General features: G+C 44.0%; 1 pseudogene; it reads right to left on the bottom strand.

Annotated features, from left to right (window-relative positions):
* Positions 1 to 22494: 22494 nt before the first annotated feature.
* On the bottom strand, positions 22495 to 22613 carry LOC122905591 (annotated as a pseudogene).
* Positions 22614 to 23179: the final 566 nt, after the last annotated feature.

Raw genomic sequence — 23179 nt, 5'->3', positions numbered from 1 at the left:
CTAAGGAGCAGGGACAAGGCCATCCCCCTAGGATTGAGGGAGCTGCTGTCCGACTCCAAATCCCCCACCAGCTCTGACACGACGCTGCATATAAGGCAGCTTCCCACTGTCCTTCCATTTCTTGTTTTACCTCATTTGGTTAAACAACACAAGCTCCGTGCTTGGAACTTCCGTTGTCTTATCTTGAACATCATGCACCGTTCCAGTTCCAGCCAGCCCCCCAGGAAGGAAGCATTCTGTTCCCATTAGACAGAAGGCCTGGCAGGCAATGGCCTTGCTGTTGAAAAGCTCTGTAAGTAACATTATCTCTATGGCCTTACAAAGATCTATCAGAACTGGAAAGTGCACAGCGGTAGAGTTTAATAGTATCTCTGGTCTGCTTATCTCACAATCAAATATGGAAAGGAAAACCAGAGGCAAGAGAGGGAGGGTGAGGACGAGGGGGAGAGGTGGAGGGGAGGCAGAGAGGAATCGAGCATGAGGCTCCTTTCTAATCCACTCTGAGTTTTTCTGAACCCAGTCCTAACTGAACAAATCAATGTATCACGCCTCAATCTTTGTCAAACTTGTTGGGAACTTAAACTGGGCTAATGCTTTATTGTAATCAACTTGTGGTTCAAATTGCTATTTTATGCTTGTCATTCTTAGTATTACTTGAAATATGTTTTTTATTATTCTCTCCCTTTTTTAACTTTGATAACTTGGTTAAGTATTCATTAAATATGTAGATGTTGCAGTAAGTGCCTTCCTTTGGGCTGGGAGAAAAAAAAAAAAAGGAAATTTGCATGGCAAGTTCTCAATCTTGTGTTTTTATTTTCCCAAAGCTTCTGGTTTCTCAGAATTGATGCTTTAAACAAGCTGTTTCCTTTTGATTTACACTGCAGAGAATTTTGAGAAGTTCTAAATTAAATGGGTAAAAAAAATTTTTCAAGTGGTGCAAAAATATTTAAAAATGTGCCATGGAAAAATGTCCGAATCTATTTTGCTTAAAACGTTATGCCGGGAATTAAGCTGTGAATTGGGTAGAAAAGACTCCGTGCCCATTTCTTTCTGCTGTAGGAAATTTGAAAGTCGCCATTGAATTCTAGATTGCGAGGGTCACAGAAGGCTCTTAGACGACCCGAGACAGCGTGCGTGCCTACTCCTCTCTGGTGGGGGCATTTGCGCAGGTACAAAGCAGCGTGTTTCAAGTAATAGTTTTACTCAACACTGGATTCTGGGCAGCTGAGAGGCTCTTCCTCATCCTGTTCGGCTCGAATCCTCTCCCAAACCTAGAGACGGATTGCCGGGAATTCCTCCGTCTTCCTCCTCCTTGCTTTAGTATCAGATCTTTTGTCTCCTGTGGAGAGTCTCTGAGAGGAGCAGCAAACATTCCAGCAAGGATAGGAGCTGGTGCCCCCTGAAGCTCTAGCCCTGAGCTTTTCTGTTCACCTCTTTAGATGTACTGTAGCATTTAACCTCCACCGTAACCGGGTCTGGTAGTTCCGAGAATCCCCCTATTTTAAAGCTGAGAAAACTGAGACAGAGGAGTGAAGTGACTTGTGAAAGGTATGGCAGGATTTTGGCCCAGAATAGCTGCCGCCCTGGGCCCAGGCACAGACAGGGAAAAGGAGTGTAATCGTTGAAGGGTCGGTGAGTCGTGAAGGAGGGCGCGAGGGAGGCCTGTGGGTTGGAAACGATCTGATCCAGAGGCTGAATGTGTAAAGCTGTTTAGAGTTGGAAATGATTTGATCCAAAGGCTGAATGTGTAGAGCTGAATGGTTATGTGCTTTCATGTATGTGTATTACACTTCTCTTATATTAAAAAAGAAAGGAGGAAATGGGCAAAAATAAAGAATTAAGGTGTATGTATCTCATGGCAAATTGAATGCGTGTCTTGCCACACGGTGGCTTTGGGGTAATGACTTGATCTCTGTCCAAGTCTCAATGTACTCATCTGCAACGCTGGGGAGACTAGTCCTACTCCAGAGGGAAGGATTAAATGTGTACTTTCCATGGAGATCCAGAAACGAAGCTAATCTCTTCTTTGATGCCATGGTAATAGGGCATCCCAGCTGGTTCAGGGAAGGGAGTGCTCAGCTTCAGAGCTAGCAACCAGGATCCTTCTTTCTAAATAAAGAAAGTGTAGGTGTTCAAAAGCCCTTTTGCTGGCCAGATCAAGGTGGGTTCCTTCTCCAGGTAAAGAGCTCTTTTTTTCACAACAAATTGTATGACCAGATCCAGGGTGAGCCAACCTGACACTAATAAATCCACTGGCTTCCCCTACGGGAGGTGCGGACATCAGAGAGAGTACATTTTCCCTGCCTCTGGTGTTTCAGGGTTTAAATCTTGTGTTTTTGAAGTAAAAAGCTGAACCGAAAAATGAATGGACCTATGTCATTTCCTTGCATTTAGGACAAAGACAAATTCCAAGAAGAAGGACACGAGGAAAGAAGAAGTTATGCTTCTTGGATGATAGGACTGTTCCCGTGTCTGCCCATTGGCTAGCTGTGCCCCAAACCTGTGAGGCCAGAAGCCTTCGTTCCCTTCACTTCTGCGCCATCCCACGGAGCTAGCCCACAGGCACGCGAACAATGCTGGCGGTGGACCCTTCGCGGTGTCCTCCCATGCCTGATGGCCGGCCCTTCATCACAAAGGCCCATTCTAATTTCACCAAAGGTTTGCTCTGCTCGCCACAGTTCTGTCAAAGCAGACAAATTAAACTTGTCAGGTGACATATGGAAGAAAAGGCTTTCTGATTTACTGTGGAACTGTTTATGGATAAGAGCTATTTCTCTTGGCCTGGTACCTGCTCTCAAGGCTTGATCACATTTCAAGGTGCTCAAACAGTCGAGGTCCTCAGATGGCTGCCGGCGCGTGGCCGTCTGTGTGCGGAGACATCTGAATATGGGCGGAAAGCCGCAGCAAATGAAGGGAGACTTCAGTCTCCATCCAGCCCTCCCTCACTTCCTTACTCCGTGATCGGAAGCCTCACGATGGCTGTGTCCATTGAGGAAAGGACCAGGGGTCACACCTCAATGGAAAAAAAAGAAAGAAAGAAAGAAAGAAAAAGACGTCTTCAGTTTAGAGTGGCTGAGTCTGAAAGCATCATCCTGTTTGTTGAGCCGTGCGTACACAAAGCTCTATTCCCTCCCCCCAGACTGGACGCTATCATGTCTATTTCTGGTGGTACAGTCCTTTATAAGAAAGAAAACCCTAGCGGTATGGGAAGGTCAGATTGGGGGTGATCGTTCTCCCTCAAGCTTTTCAGATGTCACAACCAGATGAAGGATAATTTAAGCAGCCCAGAGCCGGGTGATGGGTCTTGCAGAGCTGCCTGTCTGGTGGACCTGGAGGAAAGCTTATCCCCGGCAAGGTAATTTACGACGGAAGACAAGCGGGGCTCCCCGCAGGCAGTGCCGCCGAGGTCCTCTGAAGAACCCCTGCTTTATTGGAGAGAGCTGTAAGGCTGAAGACAGGATGACTTACGGCTTTCCAGTGGCTTTCCCCCTTTCTCCTCTTCCTTGTTGTGATTGTTATTTATTATTTGTGGGCAGGGATGAGAGGGTTCACTTTGCCAACTTTTGAACCCTCTCTAAATTCATGGCTCTGAGTTTTGAACCGTCCCTGAACCTTCCTGCATTGGAGTTTCTATTCTTCTAGCATTCTGCAGCTTCCCGTGGTGGACAGAGAAAGACTCTAGAAGGTTTCTTTTTAAAAGGTGGAAATAATTCCTTAAACATCAAATAGCTCTCTTTAGAAAGGCAGGCTGGTTTGATGAGTCAAGTGTAAATGAATTGAAAACATATGCTCCACATCTCCCTCAGTTTCTGTAGCAAGTTCAGGGCAGAATTCCTAATAGAGCTTCATTGGGTTCAGAGCTGCGATGAAATAATGGGCAAGGGATGGGCCAGACCCATTAGTTCTTTTGGTTTCTACTGCTTTGTTCCTTATTTAATATAAAATGGGCTTTAGTTGAGTTCTGAAAGCTGGAGAGAAGAGGAGGAGACGTTTATAAGCAGTCTTTTGCCAAGTAAGAAATCTGTATTAGGAAATAGAGCATTCTGGCGCAGGACTGAATTCTTGGTTTTAATGGCTGTAACATTAGGAGGCAGAGAGAACTTTGAAATCCGGGCTGTCTAATCCTCCACTCGGTTGAAGCCCTTCTCATCACCTTCACACCCGTGGCTAATTTGGCACTTCCTCCCCACCCTTCAAGTCCTGTCCTTAAGAACCCTGCGAGGTTATTTGGGTCTAGTACTTTCTACGGCCAATTGCCTTAAGTATGTCCGTTTGAAAGAGTGCCTCGCGGAGGCGGGCAGCTCGAGCAAGGCAGCCTGGGATCACGGAGAGGACGGCCGAGGGGATTCTGCTCTTCCCATGGTCCCCGTGCTCCGGGCTGCCCACAGCTGCTCCGGCCTCGGACCAGAAAGGCAGCAGAGCAGACGGCTGGGAAATGCCTGCCGAGTGCAGAGCTTGGGAGCTGGGCAACGGCGCTGGTCTGATGCCCACGGATGGTACCTGTGGTGTGTGTTCTGGACAGAGCGGCCCCAAGGCCCCATACCAGACAGAGCCATGCAAGGAATGTTGACTTTCGCTGCTCACATCCTCTATACATGCTTGGGAAAACCGCATGCTGGGTTTTGTGCATCTGCTGTGTTTCCCCACCTGGCAAAGAGGGGCTTGCCTTTTGCTACCCACCTGATGGCATGGCCGCGGGGCAAATGAGAAACCCCACCAAGAGCTTACAGATCCCTGGTTGCAAGTCAAGCGCCCCTATAAAGTCCCAGGCACTGGTGAAATGTGTTCTTAGCGTCAGAGCTCAGGGAACAAGTACGTAGGTTTGGCCTGCAGTTAGCAAGCAGCGCAAAAACATGCTTTCTTCTTTGTGGGATGGAAAACACAGTTGTTACAAGTTACTCTGTCATGACAGAATGTGCTGGGAAGGAACTGCCAAGAAAGCCTGTCTGCCCAGCCTGGGGCGCTGGGGTCCCGGGGCCAGCTGGGATTATCTAAAGTGGGGTGCCCTTAGAGAAAGCAGGAATTCTCTTCCACGACAGACTCTCGATACCTCCCCATCCAACTGTTTTAAAAGCTGCAGAGAATTTAAAATAGAAGCTTTTTGGAGGGAGGAGAGGGTCCTTTGGGGGCGTTTTGTTTGCTTTTGTTTCTATCTCCCTCCCTGGAATGCTGTGAAAACCTGGAGAAGCCAGCACTCAGAGAAGGCCTTGCAGAGAAACAAAACCCCCTCATGCCAGAATGAAGGGTGAGGAGCCCTTTCTGGGTTCTGGTTTTATAATCAATTCTGTTTATAGTAGGAAAGCAAGAGCCCCCTTCTTGAATTCAGCACATGTCGTCTCTTCTGGACGCTGCCCTCCTTATTCAAACATTATAGGGCCTAGGGCTTCAATAGGTTACTATTAAGCAGCTAATGCTAAATACAGACGAATATTGCTAGTTGAATGGGGTGACTGTCGCTCTGGTGGTAAAAGTGCCATTCACATGAGGGAGGTGAGGATTGCAAATGGCAGCCACAAGGGACAAAATGGCTGACTGGACGGGTGAGGGCAGAATGACTTGTAGGCTCTTCTGAAAGTTCAAGAGAGGGTAGGAGCTGGTTGAGGGGGGATTGAAAGGCAATTATAGGCCACTGGGTCCTAAGAAAATGGGGAAGGGGGAAAGGTCTTGGGGCTCAAGGCAGTCTTTGGCTTTTCTCTCTCTCCCTGTTTCTCCCTCTCTCTGTCTCTGACTCTGACTCTGTCTCTGCCACCCCCCCCCTCTTACTCACACTCGGGCACACACACAGCCCCATGGCTTATTCTTCTGGCTCAGATTACATAAAACACCAGACTATGCTAGGAGAGGAAGAATTCCAAGTGTTACTCCAGAACTATCTAAAATAAAGTTTTTTATGAGGGATCCCAGTGGGTTGTCTGACCCTGGGACTTTCATTCTTTTCTCAGAAATCCCTGTGGGGAGGAGTCCCAATAAAAAGCAGTAAATAAATTTAGAGATTTTGAACATGTCAGTTTAAAGAGGGAGGTTCCCGCCCTCCATCCCTGCTCTGGCTCCACAGAGACGCAGGGGCCCACCTCCACTTCCTTCTTGCTCCCACCCACCTGGCACAGAGGCCGTTCTGCCACAGCCTCAAGGACACTGTGGAGAGGGGTCTTTCCCTCTTCCAGAGTCAGAACTCTGAATGGAATTTATTCGTGGCCAGTTGAGGTCTATATACCAGACAAGACACTGAGACAGATACCCCTTAGTCATGCCCATGCAAAGAAGCCAAGTGTCTCTTGTCTTTCTTCAGTGAAAGGGGGATTATGGGAAACGTCCCCGCTCTCTTTATCTCACAAGGGTGATATGAAAATTAAAAAGTTAATTTTTTTGACGGGCGCTGTCATACTCAGGTGATAGGCAAAGCAATATAATGTTTATTATTATGGTTTTCGCTGTGTCCCTGTGCGCTCCTGGCTCTCTCTCTCTCACCTCACAGGGGTGAGTATGGTCTCCCCGGGAAAAGACAACAGTACTGGTTGCTAATTAGAAAATTCATGGGGCTACACTAGACAACCACTTCAAATTATCGTTCCCTCGGCATTGATCATGCTTCATTCCCAAATGAGATCAGAGAACCCGGCTACTTTAAAAAAATAATGGGATGGGGATAGAAAGGGCTGAGATAGACCTAAATGTTTTAATTAATATTTTGAAAAAATGCAAAACTTTGCTAGCTCATGAATGTTTGATTTATGTAGACCTGTGCTGTCTGGTCGCCCCTGACCACATGTGGCTAGTAAAACATCTGAAATGTGGCTACTTTGAATGAAGGCATGCTGTGAGTGTAAAATACACCCGGGCTTTTGAAAGTTTGTAACTACAAGGAAAAGAAAGAAGAATATAAATTGCCTTATTAATTCTTTCATATGTTACACATTGAAATGGTATGATGGCATACGTTTATTAAACATCTTACTAAAATTAATTATAACTGCTTCTCTTTCTTTTTTAAATAGGGAGTAGGGTGGCCCTCCCGGATAGTGGCTACCAGCAAAGGTAAAAATGACATGTGGCTGCCTTTGTGACTTGCTTTGTGTTTCTGTTTGGGCCTCCCTGGTACAGACTTTACTAATCGACAGTGGCAGATTGCTCTCTGGAATTCAGCATTTCTTCCCCAGTTCACAGTATCAGGGATATGACGGACCTGGACAGTCTCTGATGTTACACACAGTGTCAGGAAAATTTGTGAAACAATTTATGGCAGATGGAAGAGAAGTTACTGAGCGCCCTTTCTGATGAATCTGTGCATTTATCTTTTCTTTTCATTGCTTTCCAGCTTTTTTTCTTTATAAATAATTCTGCGAGTTGTAAAAAACTGGTAATAATGAAAACGACTCTTATCTGTAGAAATGCAGATTACTCGTGTCTGTTAGAATGTGGTTGATCATGGCTCTCTACGGAAAGACCTTTTTGCCGTTCTACGTACATTTATCTCAGCATACTCTTTTGCCCATATGTGTGTGATTCCTTGAATTTTGGCCCAATGGCATCATCTTACTTATTCCCTCATTAATCAGTTAAAAAAAAAAATCTCTGACACGAGTTCTTTTTATATTCGTAAGAAAGTCATGATTTTATCTTCTTCGACAATCCTAGAGAGTTTAGGAGTTCACAGTCATCAAGATTAACCACTGTGTGTCTCCCTCCTCCCATAACCCGCAGCCACTTGTAGGCCCACATGGTGGAAATTGTGAAGCCCTGAGATGGGAGGGAGACTGAGTTTTCCTATAGAAACTGTTCTACCTGACAACTGCGTGACCACAACTCGTACACAGAACAAGCTAAATTGTGGGCTTCTCTGAATTTTGTGAGCCAGCCAGGGACACCACCCACCCAGTGGAATATTCGATTCTCATAGAGTCGAGCTGAGTTCCCAAAAAACGAAAGAGAAACCTAGCATACAACACATCGGTAAGGGGGCCGCTGTAGGTGTTGATCAAGCACCCACGGCATAAAACCCCCGAATGTAATGGTGAACATATATAAAAGAGAGTGGGCTGTCATGGGGCTTTGTCCTCCCCACCTCTTCTTGTTTGTTTTGCTTTTAAAAAAAAAAAAAAAACCAGCCTCATTCTTATTTTACCTTACTGTCATTTTTTTCAAACAATAACTTGTTTTCCTTCAGAGCAAAGCACGACAAGATGACCCAGGCCCATCCGTAGGTAATTCACATGCCCATTTATTTCTGTGAATAGAATTGACCTTAAAAACATGAGCAAACTAAAAATATAAAGTAGGTGATTTCACACACTCCATTCTACGAAATTTGGAAATACTGCACTTAGAATGTATACGTTTTGTTTCTTTTCCTTAGTTTTTTTTTTTTTCAAGAAGTTGGCTTTTATTAGCAGAAAGATCATTAAATTTTGTGAGTATTGGCCTCCAGCATTTAAGTTTTTACAGAACACATCAACGTTTACTGGTCTTTCACCAGCAGAGACGCATGGTTTTTATGTTATCTGTAATTCTGAAAGGGAAACATTCCCTCTACAAACGCAGAACAGTCCACTTATAAAATTTATGTTTGTGGCCTCCTTTCTTATATAAAGCAGCCACCTTGGAGACTCCATTTAAAGTACAATTAAACAATATTCTCGCCTATATAATCTGCCCAAATGTAATTATTTTTTCTTTTTTGGTTCTTCGGTAAATAACACAGGAGGCTTTGTGGCATGAGGAAATCCCTTGACCCAGGTATTTTCAATACCATAATTTAATTGATGAAAATGAAAACCAACATATGCCTTTTTATAATTTTGGGTTGCTTGAAATTAATTCTCAATGTTTAAATTGGCTGTGAGATGCTTTTGATTTTTTTATACTAAAAAATACTTTTTAAAATTGTTAACAAAGAAGAGTATGATTTTATGCAACTATTCACTCCAGAATAATATAACATCAAAAAGTTGATTTATTTATGTGAAAACCTTTGATAAAATGTTAAAGAATTTTATGTGCTTTTGACGTACATTATAAAAGAGTTTCATATATCTTTTTTTTTTCCAATTAAGAGTTTCATATATCTTAATTCCCCCAAAAATGGGAAGAAATGCTGGCATGTTACATCTTCTATCACTATTCAAAAATAACAGAACACTGCACTTTAAAAATAAAACCCAGGTTTCATTTGCATGGAAAATTTGTTTCTTATGGAAGAGATTTAGTCTGGAGTCATTTGCTACAGAAAAGAATTACTTTATGCTTTAGCTCTTCTCTTTATGTGGGTTTTTCTAACCAGGATTATCCTCCCCAGCTGATTTTACCTGTTTCTTTTCTCTGAAAGAGTTTGTTACAGTCATGACCGAGAAACGAACAGACAGAAAGACACAAAGATATAGATCCTTTCTGGAAAGCAAAGAATCGGGGAATCCTTTCCAGAAAATAGATTTCTTTTGTATGGAACTGATAATATTTAAAAGGCAACACAGGGGTGATGTCTTTATCATCTGCTGTGTATTTGGGGCTAAAAAAGCTTTGGAAACAAAAGTTACTATTTATCACATATGACCATACTAATTATCAATACTATTGCTCACATAAAGAATATCATAGACTCTTTATAACATATGGCTTGTTTTTTGTTTTTGTTTTTTTTTTTTGGGTCAGGAGATACTCCATGGTTAACATGTCCATAATTCATGTGAAAAGTAGCCAAGAAGGGAATAAATTCAGGAGAAAGAGAAGTACTTCGGGTATTTGTACTCTGAAATCAAGGCAGTCGACGAAATGCCTGTAGTTGTCGCGCAAAGTTTTATATTTGTTTTTATCTAGACAAAGATCTTTATCAACATTTGAGAAGCATCCCCAACCATCCCCCTCCGGAAAAGCTTCAGAATGCTTTGCTAGCAGGATTGCAAAAGCAACTGTTTGTCTCTATAACATCCATATGAAAATGAAAAATTTTAAGAGCATCTCATTACTTTATCCATATGAGGCCCAACTCAATCCAAAGACTGCCTTTCATACGGGTTTCTGGCAGTGTGCAACCTTAAAAAGATATAGTCCTTTAAATAACATGCCAGCTCAGATTCCTTTCGTCCAAACTCAGGGCGCGTTTCTGTTGATTATCACACAGCTTGTTTCCTGCCCCGTCTTTCCCACCTTCTCCCGGTGAAGTAACCAGAGAAAACCTCCGGGTACCCCCGCCTGACAGAGGTGCGGGTAATTCGGACCCCGTGGGTAGATGTGCAGTACTGTGATGTTCATACAACGGATCTGTGTCAGGAATAAGTTATCAGAGGAAGAGTGTGCTGTCGGTAAGGGGCTTTATTAATTTAGAAACTCAGGACTCCGGTAATTTTTTTTTCTTTACAATAACATGAGTGAGTGGTGAGAATCATTTACAATCGACCGTGATGAAGACGATATTGTCAACGTCTATTTTTGCTGGTCTATTCCAGAACGTTATCCACAATTGACTCCAATTTCTCATTCTTCAAAGTTTTCCCTATATCCTGAAAGAAAGGCTTAGTTTAACCTGCAGGAGAGCAGAAATTGAAGGAAATTGCAAAGCAACATCTGAATAATGAACATCTTGCCAGGAAAATGTGTCTGATCTTCAAGGAAAGAGTGTTGGAAAGATGAGAGACGGCAGGGGGATTTTCTCTGACGTGATTTTGAATTCTTTGACAGGACTATCTCCCTGTTTATGAAGCACAGAGAAGTATGCTCGAGGACGTCCTGGAGAGGTGATCGTAAGGAGAACGGCAGACCAGGAAGTTGTTCAAACCAGCTCCCTGCTCATCTCAGTATTTTCAGTTTTTCTTTGCATCTCATGCTAATGACCAGCCCAAACCAAAGACAAACATTTTCCAGATGCTTCGGTGAATTTACTGGGTTTTCTATCCTCTTACAGATAATAATAACTTGTGATCAGAGCCCTACTATTTAAGAAGCATTTCATTTTCATAATAATCATTTAAAGTTGCCACTACCACCACCATCATCATCATTATGCTGATTTGTATAGATAAGAATACTGAAGTTCAGACTCGTTTTTAATCAGTCAAGTAATAGGTGGAGAGGCAGGGATTTTTTTAAACACAAACCATCAAACCTCAAACCCCATGCTTTTCTCCCACCTTTTGGAAGGACACTGGGATAGAAAAAGATATTAGTCTCTTAATAATTACATTTGCTTTTTTGAGTAAGAACATGAAGAGATGTAATACGCCATTTAAAATACTTTTATGTTGATAGACTTATGCAATATTCATACTGTTTTGTGCTATTTAAGAAAGAGGAAGTGTAATTCTTCACCATAAAAATAAACTAATATCATCGGGCTAGGAGTTGCCAGCGACCAAATCATCCTGATTGCTTCCAGACCCTGTTGGGGGTATGGATGACAGTTTGGCATTTGGGAGGAGTGGGACCAGTACCCTGTAGGCTTCTCTGTGAAGCCTACACCATTCCTCCAGGGTGCACCGGGAACTTTTCTCCTGCTCTTGCTTTGTTCCCCTCCACTGATGACTGGCTAATTCATCCAGAGCAAATCCAAAGAGAAAGTCGGGGTCTCCCCACCATGCTGTGGACTTGCTTCAGAGGACCTCACCAGATGACCTTTCCACTGAATTCAAAGACAAAAATCGGAAAAACCAAACCAAAACAAATCTTTACAGCTGTCTTTATCTCAAGGACGGGGCTCCCTTTCCAACAGAGAATGGCTTCTCCCTGCTACGGGGTTGTTCTTCAACAACAGATGGGTCTGTAAGTGAAAAGAGACCTCATTTGTCTGGTGGCGTGTGGACTTCTTCAAATGCACATGTGGTTCTGAGTGCCGTGGAGGGACCACACGACATTAATGCAATTTCCTCTTTATTGGGCCCCCTCTCTACCAGCCCTGATGCTCAGGCGTCCACATTCAAGACGCAGGCCTCCATCAGATCAGCATGAGTGCCACGGAGCTTTGTGGAGCTCCGCCAAAGTAACAGGCCAGCATTTGGGAGAGGCTAGTGATGATGTGATTTCAATTTCATACCATCTGTCCCCAGATTTCTTTCACTATGGGACTGGTCACTGGCTTTGAAGAACAGTCAGAATGCCAGGGCTCTGGAAAGCTCTGTATGGAGCAGTTGAAAGGACGGGAGACTCTGTAAGCCCCATAGAGTGCTACTCCCACTGGGAGATGGACTTGAAAGTCCCAGTGAAAGCAGTGTCAACCTTAAACGACTGGCTCTGTGTCCGAGAGCCTGGGTAGGAGAAGTCACGTTGTTTCCTGGGTGAGAGACAGACCACAGGCAACTAAGGAAGAAGGGGTAAAAGATTGGCTGGCATTCTTTTCAGCAGGGAATATTCTTTCTTTTTGGGAGAACAGAGCCTTACCACCTATTGTGGAAACGTAACCCCTCCAACCCCTTTCTCCAGCAAGATCTCACCATTCCAGTAAGAACCTAAATTGGAAAACAAAAACAGGGGGAAAAAATGGCTTTTTTTGTCCAGTGAGTCAGAGGTTTTTTGTTTTTGTTTTATGGTGGATTATTTTACACAGGCCCTTGAATGATTATTTTCTTTGCTCCCAGGCAATACGGATTAATTGATACAATAAAGGTCTGGAAGCCCTAAAATGTTGGTTTAATTCCCAACTCTGACACAAAAGAAGCTAAACGACTTGCAAGAGAATATGTTGAAAAATCAACAACAATTTTCCTATCTGCAAATAGTGTTGGAGTGCCACTGGGACGCTGTGTGGCATTCAAAAAAAATTGTGTTCCAAATGCTAATTATTCACCAGTTGGCGTTCCAGATCGTGTCTCTTGACATCAGTAAGCTGATTGCTAACAGGATGATAATACTGGTTTAACTTTTTAAATGTGGGTTTCAAAAGTAGAAGTTTTCAAAGTCACCAGAGAAGCAGAGTATTGAATGGAGAAAAAACAAAAAACAAAACAAAAACCATAGGCAAGAAACAAAAACCATACGCAAGAATCAGGATGTCAACTGGTTTGTTCTACAGTGAGAAAACTAGTGCCCAGCGAGGTTAGTGGCCTGGTCAAGGCCACAGAGAAGGTTAGTGACATGCCAGGACAGAATGCTGGACTTGACTTTGATCAGTAGCACATTCTAGAAACCATTTGGCTTTTTATATGCCTGCTTTCTATGATGATTCCTGGAAAGGGATTTCTCATGACGTGGGTCTTTCACGGCTCTACATGGGTGATTGGGGGGCAACGTGCAAGGGCACTTTTCCATAGAGCTGCTTCCCCATCGTGTGCAATGCTCATTCCTCGATGACAGAATTGCCAGTGTCTCCTATCAGTCGCTGAAGCCTTAGAAGGCAGGAAAATAAACAAAGCCTGACAACTCTGTTCCCGTGTTATGACCTGTTCACCTCCCTGCCACTTCCAACTTCACTTCTCCCTGAGTAGCCTCCATGTTATTTAAATCAGCAGGACTTTCAGAAATCAGGCTGCGTGCATCGAGGCTGCCAGAAGGAAGGGTTATGCGACCGGCATGTGTGGGTCTGAGCTCTTTAAACTCCAGGTGATGCCTGGAGTTGAGAAGGAAGGAGTTGAGACTGCTCTGAGGGTAGCTTTTAGTCTCCAAAGTTCCAGATTTTTTTTTCCTTTCTCTTAACTGCTTCATGTCCTGGATTTACTAAGGTTCTCACTCTTGATAACAATTTCTTAAAGTACTCGGGAGCCTACTTTATTCTGGAATGTTCGAAAAGGTGACTTGAACAAAAGCTTGGGTAACTTAACCTTAAATGAATCCAAAGCAGATCCCGATTTACTACGGATGACACTAACATTCACATTCATTTTATTTTATGTTTTCCAAATTCATTTTAAAATGCTCATTTGTACTTGGACATTCACAGTTGCATATTTCATAGTGGCCTAAATGTAGAAGCAATCCAAACAAATGTCTGCCGATTTATGACAGACATGTCATGACGACTGGTTGAACAGAGAGGCGGGGTAGCTGTACGACAGAATATTTTCCAGCAATAAAAACAAAGTGCTGGGGCACCTGGGTGGTTCAGTGGGTTAAGCCGCTGCCTTCGGCTCAGGTCATGATCTCAGGGTCCTGGGTTCGAGTCCCACATCGGGCTCTCTGCTCAGTGGAGAGCCTGTTTCTCTCTCACTCTCTGCCTGCCTCTCTGCCTACTTGTGATCTCTCTCTGTCAAATAAATAAATAAATAAAATCTTTAAAAATAAAATAAAAAAAACAAAAACAAAGTGCTGATACATACTACAGAATGGATGAGTCTCCAAAAGTTACAGCAAGTGAGAGAAGCCAGACCCCTCCCCAAGAAAACCCACAAAAAGACCCACATATTATATGGTTCCATTTATATGAAATATACAGAAAAGGTGAATCTGTAGAAATAGAAAGTGGCTTCGTGACTGCTAAAGGCTGGAGGTGGGAACGAGGAATGGCTGCAAATGGACACAAGGTTTCTTTTGGGATGATGGGATTGTTCTAAAATTAGGTTGTGGCTGAAGTTGTGCAACTCTGTAAATTTGCTCATCATTGAGCTGTATACTCTGAACGAGTAAATTCTGTGGTGTGGGAATTACACGGCACTAAAGCAGTGAGAACCAACAACCGTGCACCAGATGCCCCAGCTCTTCGTATGGAGGATGTCCCTTGGCGGTGGGGAGGGGCCGTATTTGGTGCGGTCTGACCACGGGACTGATTCAGCCTTCGCCTTTCCCTCAGCCCCAAGGCTCCTCCTGGACAGCCAGCGACCTGCAAGTCCTTCAGGAGCCCTTGACATGATGCAACAATTTACAAAATCAACTGTCTGCCCTTGTGAAGTAAAGTCTGACCAAAGTCTCAGTTCAGGGACACATGCATTCAAAGGGAAAAAGCCCATGGCCACGGCAACAATTTAGGTCTGCAATTAAGACACTTCAAGTGTTGGGGGCTGACAAGGAGTTAAAGTAAATGTTGATTTAGTTGTAAAGTGTTCAGAGATGTAGCCTTGAGAAAGGGTCTTGCACAACCGCAGGCTTTTGTTTATGTATGCGTTGTTGTTGTCTTTAAAATATTCTTTTTTTCTTTCCCTCCAGAAAATTTCCAGCCAGCACTGGGACCCTTAGCAGGGGAGACTGGAAGTGGGTCTGAATAATTCATTCAAAATAATTTCAAAAAATCACCCTTTAATGAGTACCATATTCCCTCCAATTTTCCCTTATATATGATTCACCGTTTTGCAAATACTGATGTATAAAGAATGCATTGAATGTGGCAAAAGTTGAAGATAGCCCCTGCGGATAAGACCTAATGGACGCCCATCCTGAAGTAATACATACAGCTCAGCCTCCAGACATGTGTCTTCAATTTAAAATAATTCAGCAATCATGTTCAACCAGAACCTGATTACACAAAATGGGACTTTTTAACTCCCAGACTTGGATCAAATTTTGAGGCCACAAAAAAAGGGGGGGTGGTGGAGATAATATGTGCCATGTTTACATATTCCAGATACTGTGATTAAATGATCCACACTCAGATTTAACTGTTTCTTTGAGCTTATCAAGGTACCTATAACCACTTCTCACGTATAGAAACTTGCCAAGACTTTATGAGAACTTGTGTCAAAGTCCTGGCCCAAGAGGTAAAGGGAAGAAAGCGGAAAATCAGTTGAGTTCTTCTGTTTGAATATTAGAGTTTCCAAAGCTCTGTCATGTTCTCCACTTTCCTGGAGACTCGGGAAGGAGGAGCAGGATTGAATGGAGTTGGCTCTTCCTGGTGTGACAATCTGGGTAGCCTGGTGTGTCGTGGTCCCCGGAAGAGGCTTTGCCCCCTCTTAGATCTGTTACCTTCCTGCCTACTGCCTCCCTTCTCCCTTATCACTATGGCTGGTCTCCTTTCTCACAGGCAAATTGGACCTGTGCCCTTACGGGATTTCTGAGATGCTAGGAAGTCCCACATCCTTCTCCTTTGATAGACTCCCCAGTGTGTGAGCTGCTACCATTAATATATTACCTCCAATCCCTTTGCTCAGAAGAAATGGTGGATATAAAAGTGTTTGGTGAATCCCAAGCAATGGTCTCTGGTGATAAGATTGCCAGATAAAATACAAATGCTTAGGTCTATTCAAATTTCAGATACAGAACAAATAATTTTTAGTATGCGTATGTCCCAAATTTGCATAAGACATCCTAAAAAAATTATTTGCTGCTTAACTGAAAGTTGAATTTAGTCAGGAATTGTGTACTTCTACATGCTGAATCTGGCAACCCTATCTAGCTTATGACCACCACGGTGTGGTGTAAGGGTAAGGGCGCCCGTGGCTGAGAAGGAAGGGAAAATCAGACTGTAACATGAGCATCTCCACATCACTGCTGAAGGGCAAGGAGCCAGTTCATTTCCCCAGAATTATTAAAGGACCTGAAGGTTTACGAATCAAGCAGCCAAAACCTGAGCATACTGGAAATAAAGGGTTTTGTGTGTCTTATTTTTCAATAAGATGAACAGATTTAGTGTGGGTGATCTTCTCGTTAAACAGGTATCATCAATAAACCTGTCAACAAAAGGTTGACAGGTTTATCGGTATTTTAGGAGTTAAAAGAAGAAAGCTGGGTACCATTTTGGATACTGGGTGAGGGAAGAGTTCCTGCTGCTTTGGGTTCTGTCTTCTGCATCTGACCTGGACGGGGAGGTGGCGGGGTGGGGGGGTGGGCAGGTAAGATCTGGTGGGAAGTGTGCTGGGAAGGGTGCCGCTGGTGGTGTTGGGGGGGGGGCGGTCTACAAAAGGGGTCGTCTCAAGAAATCCATTACTAACAATAAAAGAGCAAAATTTGCAAGCAACTGGCCTTTCCCCCCATAAGTGAGAGTGGATTCAATATCATCTCTTTCCATCATTCCACTTTTAATCACTTGCACACCAGGAGAGAAAAGTAACTTGAAAGTCAACACTCTGGGGATTCTGGGTGAGTTGACTAGGTCCCCAACCATCTGTCACTCCTGTGAAAATCAACTGTCACATGCGCTGCAGGTGAAAGCTTCAGTTGAGAGTCACTGCTCCCGGCTACTTCTAGGAGGGAAGCCCAAAGGGGGACCTTCTCTGCTGTCCAAGCTACCATGTCCTGCTGGTGGCCTGTCCCAAATTCCCCTCAGGTTAGTAAACTCACAGAATCAAGAAGAGAGGTTGTCTGCTCTTCTTTCTCTTCCTTTCTTTCCTCCTTGATACAACATTTATTTGGGGGGGTCTGCTCTCTGTCACACAGGCTCAGTTCCTGCCTGAAAGAGCTTGGAGTTCAAAAAAAAGGGAAGGTAGCATTATATAAGGAGATTGAAGGGGAAGGATTCTGCAAACAGTTGAGAGCACCGGGAGGGTCGGGGGAAGCCGAGCAGGGAAGAAGGAGGACAAGGTTCTTGGGAGGAGAGCAGGGATGTGAGCTTGTTACTGATAGGACCTGTCCTCAGATAGAAAACCATGACAGCAGTCCTAGGAGGCACAAAGAATTGGGCTGATGATGAAGTTTCCAAAATAAATAGTCCTCCCCTCCCCTTCCTCTGTGCCAGCCATGGAAAGGCTGCTTTGGGACATTGTTCTCAGCATCCCCTGGGGTTTTTGTCTCTGATGTAGCCATGTTTCAGGGGGAAATGGAGGAAGCTTCATTTTGTTTTATTTAGAAGTCATTGTACTGCTGTGCGGTGATACAGATCTCCTGTAGACATCCCTGGGTCTTGAATACCTGACTTGTATTCTTCCTTGTGTGAACGTTCGTAGTTTACAGATTTCCCTTTTCTTTTAGGTTGCAAGTCTTGTGAAGGCAAAAGTAAAACCTCATTCGTTTCTGTCCCCTAACAGTGCTCTGTGGTGTCAGACCCACCACAGGGACTCGAAAAACGTTTGAATGAATAGTATTAACAGAAAAACCTTTCTTTCGCTCTGTTAAAAACAATGCTAACTAGTTCCTACTGACATACTATCGAGGTAGCCTCAGAAACCATCTCCAATTATGGCTTCAACAACGGATCAAAAATCAATTTCCCAAATAAGTTTCTTGGTAGGAAGACCTACACCCCCCATAGACACACACCCTCACTCTGTAGCCATAAAAAAAAGTCATTTGTGAATTTAGGAACCACGGAATAACAACAATAGATAATCTACACTCAGTTATGATCTGTTTCTCAGGCCAGGGATGGTGTGAGTAAATGAAACACACAGATCATCTTCAAATCACACAAGGATCCAGGACTTCTCTCTCTCTCTCTCTCTCTTTTTTCCCTGCAAGAGCTGGTAAGTGGAAAGTCAGCCGGTTTGGGAGTTTTACCTTCTCTTATTTTGCAAATTCCTCCTTTCGGTGAAAGGAGAGAAGTTGAGGACAATGTAGTATCCTGTCAAATCTAAGAGGCCATTGGTCGGGGGACATGGAATCATGTTGGGTACCACTGAGCAAAAAAGGCATTACCATGGAAACAGCCCAAGTTCAGAGACAATAAGATGTTGAAAAATGCATGGCTCAGAATCTATGGAATACAGATAATTCTGCCTCTCACTTGGCCCAGGGCTTTGCATATTATAGGCGGTCAATAAATATTTGTTGAATGGGGGAGTGAATAAAGGGGACAAGCAGAAATCCTTGGGTTCCATGATGCCTAGAGTCCACTTCTGAGAACAGTGGACCAGATCTCTTTTGCTGCTTTAAGTAATCACTGTGCAAGGACAGGGACTGGCTCTCTGATTGCTGAAAACCAAACAAAATGCAAAGAAGCAAAAGACTAGATTGTAGACTGCATCCCACCCATCTACCCCCACAGAGGAGCCAGGCCTCGTGTGCTATTCAGGAAGGAATAGTGAGTTTTCATCCCCAAGGGCTTTTCTTTGAACAATCAAAGAAGGGATAGTGGTGTGCAAGAATCACACTGAGGTGTGCAAGAGTGTGCAAATGAGTGCATGTGGGTTAAGGAAGGCAGGTGGATATAAATATATAACCGAGAGGAAAAAAAATCTCTTTGCAAGAAGCTTGCCGGGTTTAACACCTCGATCGGAGAACTGCACACACACATGACTGAGACCTCATGGCTCAGAAATGCAGCTTGCAACTGTGTCCCCTCTCTGTGATAAATATGGGCAATATTAATGTCATCTTCTAAGCCCCCAAAAATATAGGCGACTCTGTTCAACAGAGCTGGTCAGACTACGGCAGGTAAATCATCTACAGATCAGAAGTCCATGTACACATAATCTTCGGAGCCTTTGCAAAGTCTGGGGCCACGGAGGGACAGATCTGGAATACTGATATGACTCATTGCTTGTCTTCCTTGAGTGTGTGTGCGTGTGTTCTTTCCCACCAGTAATAAGGAGGTATTTTCTGACATGGACCTCCTTAGGAACTGGCTTTCAGTCCACTTTTTCAGGGGTCCTGCCAAAGAACAAAGAAGCTATCTTAATTAAGAATAGAATTCAATTTTCAGAACACTGAACTACCTTCTAAAACACTCCTTTTTGTGTGTACGTTCTGATGCTGGTGCGAGGCCATCCTAAGACCATTTCCATTTTCAAGAAGATATTCATTAAGTGAAGGAATGAACGACTGACCTTGAGAAGCAGACGCCTGCCGCCTCAGGGCTTTGGGCAGAGGCCGTGGATGGTACTGCCGGGGAGGTGGGGGTCTCCCCGCTGTGCACACTGAACACCTCAGAGAAGGGCTGTGCGCCAGAAGGAATTCCTGGTCTAACAGCAGGAGGAGTGGTGGGTTTCAAGGGCTTTTCAAATTCTTGTGCTTGTGTCTCCCCTGAAAGGATTTTGAAACTTGTGTACCCTGGTCACACGGTTAGGCTGACATCTAAATGGTTTCATCCCAAATTGTAACAGTTACAGAGAACAGAATTTCTGGTATGTTTTAAATACTGACATTAAAAAATAAAACTGTTATATTATCCTTTTTTTTTTTAAGATTTTACTTATTTATTGATTGATTGATTGAGAGAGAGCACAGGCCAAGGGGAAGGGGCAGAGGGAGAGGAAGAGTCCTAAGCAGACTCTCCGCTGAGCCCAGAGCCAGGCATGGGGCTCAATCCCAGGACCCTGAGATGATGACCTGAGTTGAAAATGAGCCACCAAGCTGTCCCTAGAGTATCCTTTCAAATGTATGGACAGAATCTAAGAACCAGAGCAGGTGATACCCAGCTCGCTATTTTTTTTTTTTTTTTTTACGCAGAAACTCTTGAAATTTTATGTTTCTTTACTTTTCTAAGTTTTTGTAATTCATTTATTTTCAACTCATCCTCCATAATTTCATCCTACTAGAATGGATTTTTATGCTTAAATGTTGTGTTATTGAATACTGCTTTACTTTTTCGTAGCAAAAATATGTATGTTATTTGGAGTGGATATTTCAATTCGTTCTACTTCTAATGATGTATTTTTAAAAATTCTACCATTGATATTTAACAAATAACCATTTAATTCTTACAAACTTTGCTTTAGATGATTAAACACAAAAAGCAAAAGTTACTGAATATCCACCTCTTAATGAAATGGAAGAGGTTTTTGGTCTCCTGGTATTCTGGTGTTTCCAGCAGCTGGGTTGGGTCAAGGACAGGCTTTCAGGAGGGCACCTGAGGGTTCTCCCTGGAAGTGCTCAAGCCTAGCTCTCCAATGCTGCCTGGAGCATTTTGCCACGCTTGGCCTCTCTTTCTGAAATACCATGGTGGAAATCACCCTTTGGAGCAATGAGTGCCCTGGGTTGTAATGCCAAAGCCCTAAGAAAAGTATTGCAGCAAAGTCTTGCAGCTGCCTATACCTCCCTCCAACTAGGAGGTGAGACCCAGGGATGAAAGGGTAGAAAAGGGGAAGGTCATTTGGGCTATGGGCCCCTTGTTGCAGGGCCACACATCAGGATGGGCTCACCTCGAACTGAGAGCACGAGGGCCTGGGTGGGGGCAGGGCTCTGAGGAGGAGGCGGCCAGGGACACAGAGGACCAAGCCCCGCGACCTCTGAGCAAGTGATCTCGACCGGAGGGCGTAGGCACAGATCATCTTCTCAGTGAGGTGGCACAGAGGTCACTTAGCTTTTGAATGAGTTCATTAAATACAGTAAATAAACCAAGAATCTAATAAAATATCAAAAAAAATGAAGAAATTGAAATACAGTATCTGAGACTTTCCCAATAAGACAACACTGTTATTTCACAGAAGAAAGAGCATTTCTTGTCGTTTCATCTTGCCCTTGATAATTTAAAAAAAAAAAAACAAACAACAGCCTACCATTTTGGATTAAGTGACATTGCTTCCCAAGAAAGGACATTTACAAATTTATAAACACACACACACATTATACCTTTGTCACAAAAAAAATTTTGTGGGTCTGTGAAAGCTTTGTTTATGAACTGATATTTGAAAACTACTGGCTTAGAGAACGTAGTTATCAATTATAGTTTGATATACCATGACATAGAGTCATGTCCAAATTAGGTATATGAAATATATGTCATCGATAGAACTTAAGGACTATCTCCTAGGAGTTTCTTTCATAAAATCACTATTGCCTCTTACTATGGTAATGTAATACTACAATGTGTCCTATTGTAAGTCATAAAAAGCAGTTTGTCTTTCAATACTAAACTCACAATATTCATGATATTTGCCTCATAATATTCAGCAGGTGTGACAATGAGATGGCGCCCTTGCTCTGATATTGTAGGAAAGTCAGGTCAAGGTGAAGCTGAGGAAGTTATCCTTAGCCCGAGCACCTCCTGACCCTGGGAGGAGGATCTTTCTTTGTGTCCTTTCCCCCTGCCCCATGCCACAGAGGAGGTAGATTCATACCTGGGCCACTGGGCAGTTAGCTGCTTGTGTTATCTATCACCTGAGCCCTAAGTGGTGATTATGACATCAGAAAATGGGCTAGGACGGCGCTCAGCTGGGGAGGTAAGAAAGCCCGAGTTGGTGTGATGAGTATTCTGTTGGGGGTGTGTGGAAGATCCAGACCCTTGCTATGTGTCCTGTCCCCCATGGCCACAGAGCCCCCCTGCAGCCCACATGAACAGTGTGACCTCACCGCCCCCCCTCCCCATTTCATGCTGCAACATAATGACCCTCTCCCTTCCCCTGGGGTCTGAACTACAGAAGGCTGGGGGGTGCCTGAGGGCCACTGACGTGTGTGCCTGGTGATACAAAGGGGTACATGGTGAGTCTGAAGCATGGCAGGCTACTCCCACAGAGGCTGTGTGGGCTCCCCATGTCTTGGTAAGGAAATGTTCCAGGCCCAAGGCGCATTCTTCTATGGCCAAGCAGGGGATGAAAGACAGAATGCATATGACTGCCTTTCCCAGCCCTGCGCTGTATTCTGAGGAGTAGCAGAAACAAAGCTGGGACAGAAAGGGGCAGGATCATAGCAGGCCTTGTGGTGCAAAGTGAGGGCTTTGGGCACCCGTCTGTAATCACCGTGGCAGCTCAGAGAGGCTTTAGGGCAGAGGAACCCCATGGTTAGATCAGGGACTCTCGAGCCAGGCTTCCTGGGTTTGAGTTCTAATTCTGCTACTCAGTACTGTGCGACCTGGGACAAATTATTTAACCTTTCTGTGCCTCAGTTTCCTCCTCTGTGAAATGAGCTGATAAGAACAGATACTACACCTGATCTTAGCCAAAAGGCCGAGAAGCGAAATGAGAAGGATAGCAACAAGTCCTAGTGTCTGAGACTTTCATGGGGATTAAATGAGACAATAAGTGAAGAGCCTGGAAGAATGCCTGTCCCCTTGTAACCACGTGTCATTGGAAGGAATTTAAGGACCAAGTCACACGATATCCCGTGGCTCACCGTCTGGCCAGCCACCTCCTGCTTCTCAGCCTCAGTGGCCTCCTCCACAGAAGGAAGAGATTGAATGAGATGCTCTCAGGCCTCCTGGCTCTGATATTCTCTGGGTATAGTGGCAACACAGGGACAGGCTTGCATTTGAACTTCAAAATGCACCTCTGTCCCTCACCCTGCCCTATTTGAAGGGGGAAGACTGACAGCCCAAATGGAACCAAAGCTCTTTAAGCAACAGAGCTCACCCGACTGTCAAGTGTAATCCAAAGAACTCTCATGAGGAGCCATCTTCCGAATCTCGGGAAAAGAAAGCAAAGCTGTCTGATAGCTTGTGAATTTACACAAACCAGGTCACCTCCCGCCCTGCTTTTTGAGCATCTCAAACCAAATGAATTCCCCATGTCAGCAGAATTTTACCTAT

This window comes from Neovison vison, chromosome 4, assembly GCF_020171115.1.
Source record: "Neovison vison isolate M4711 chromosome 4, ASM_NN_V1, whole genome shotgun sequence".
NCBI lineage: Eukaryota > Metazoa > Chordata > Mammalia > Carnivora > Mustelidae > Neogale > Neogale vison.
This window is presented reverse-complemented; position numbering and strand designations above follow the sequence as displayed.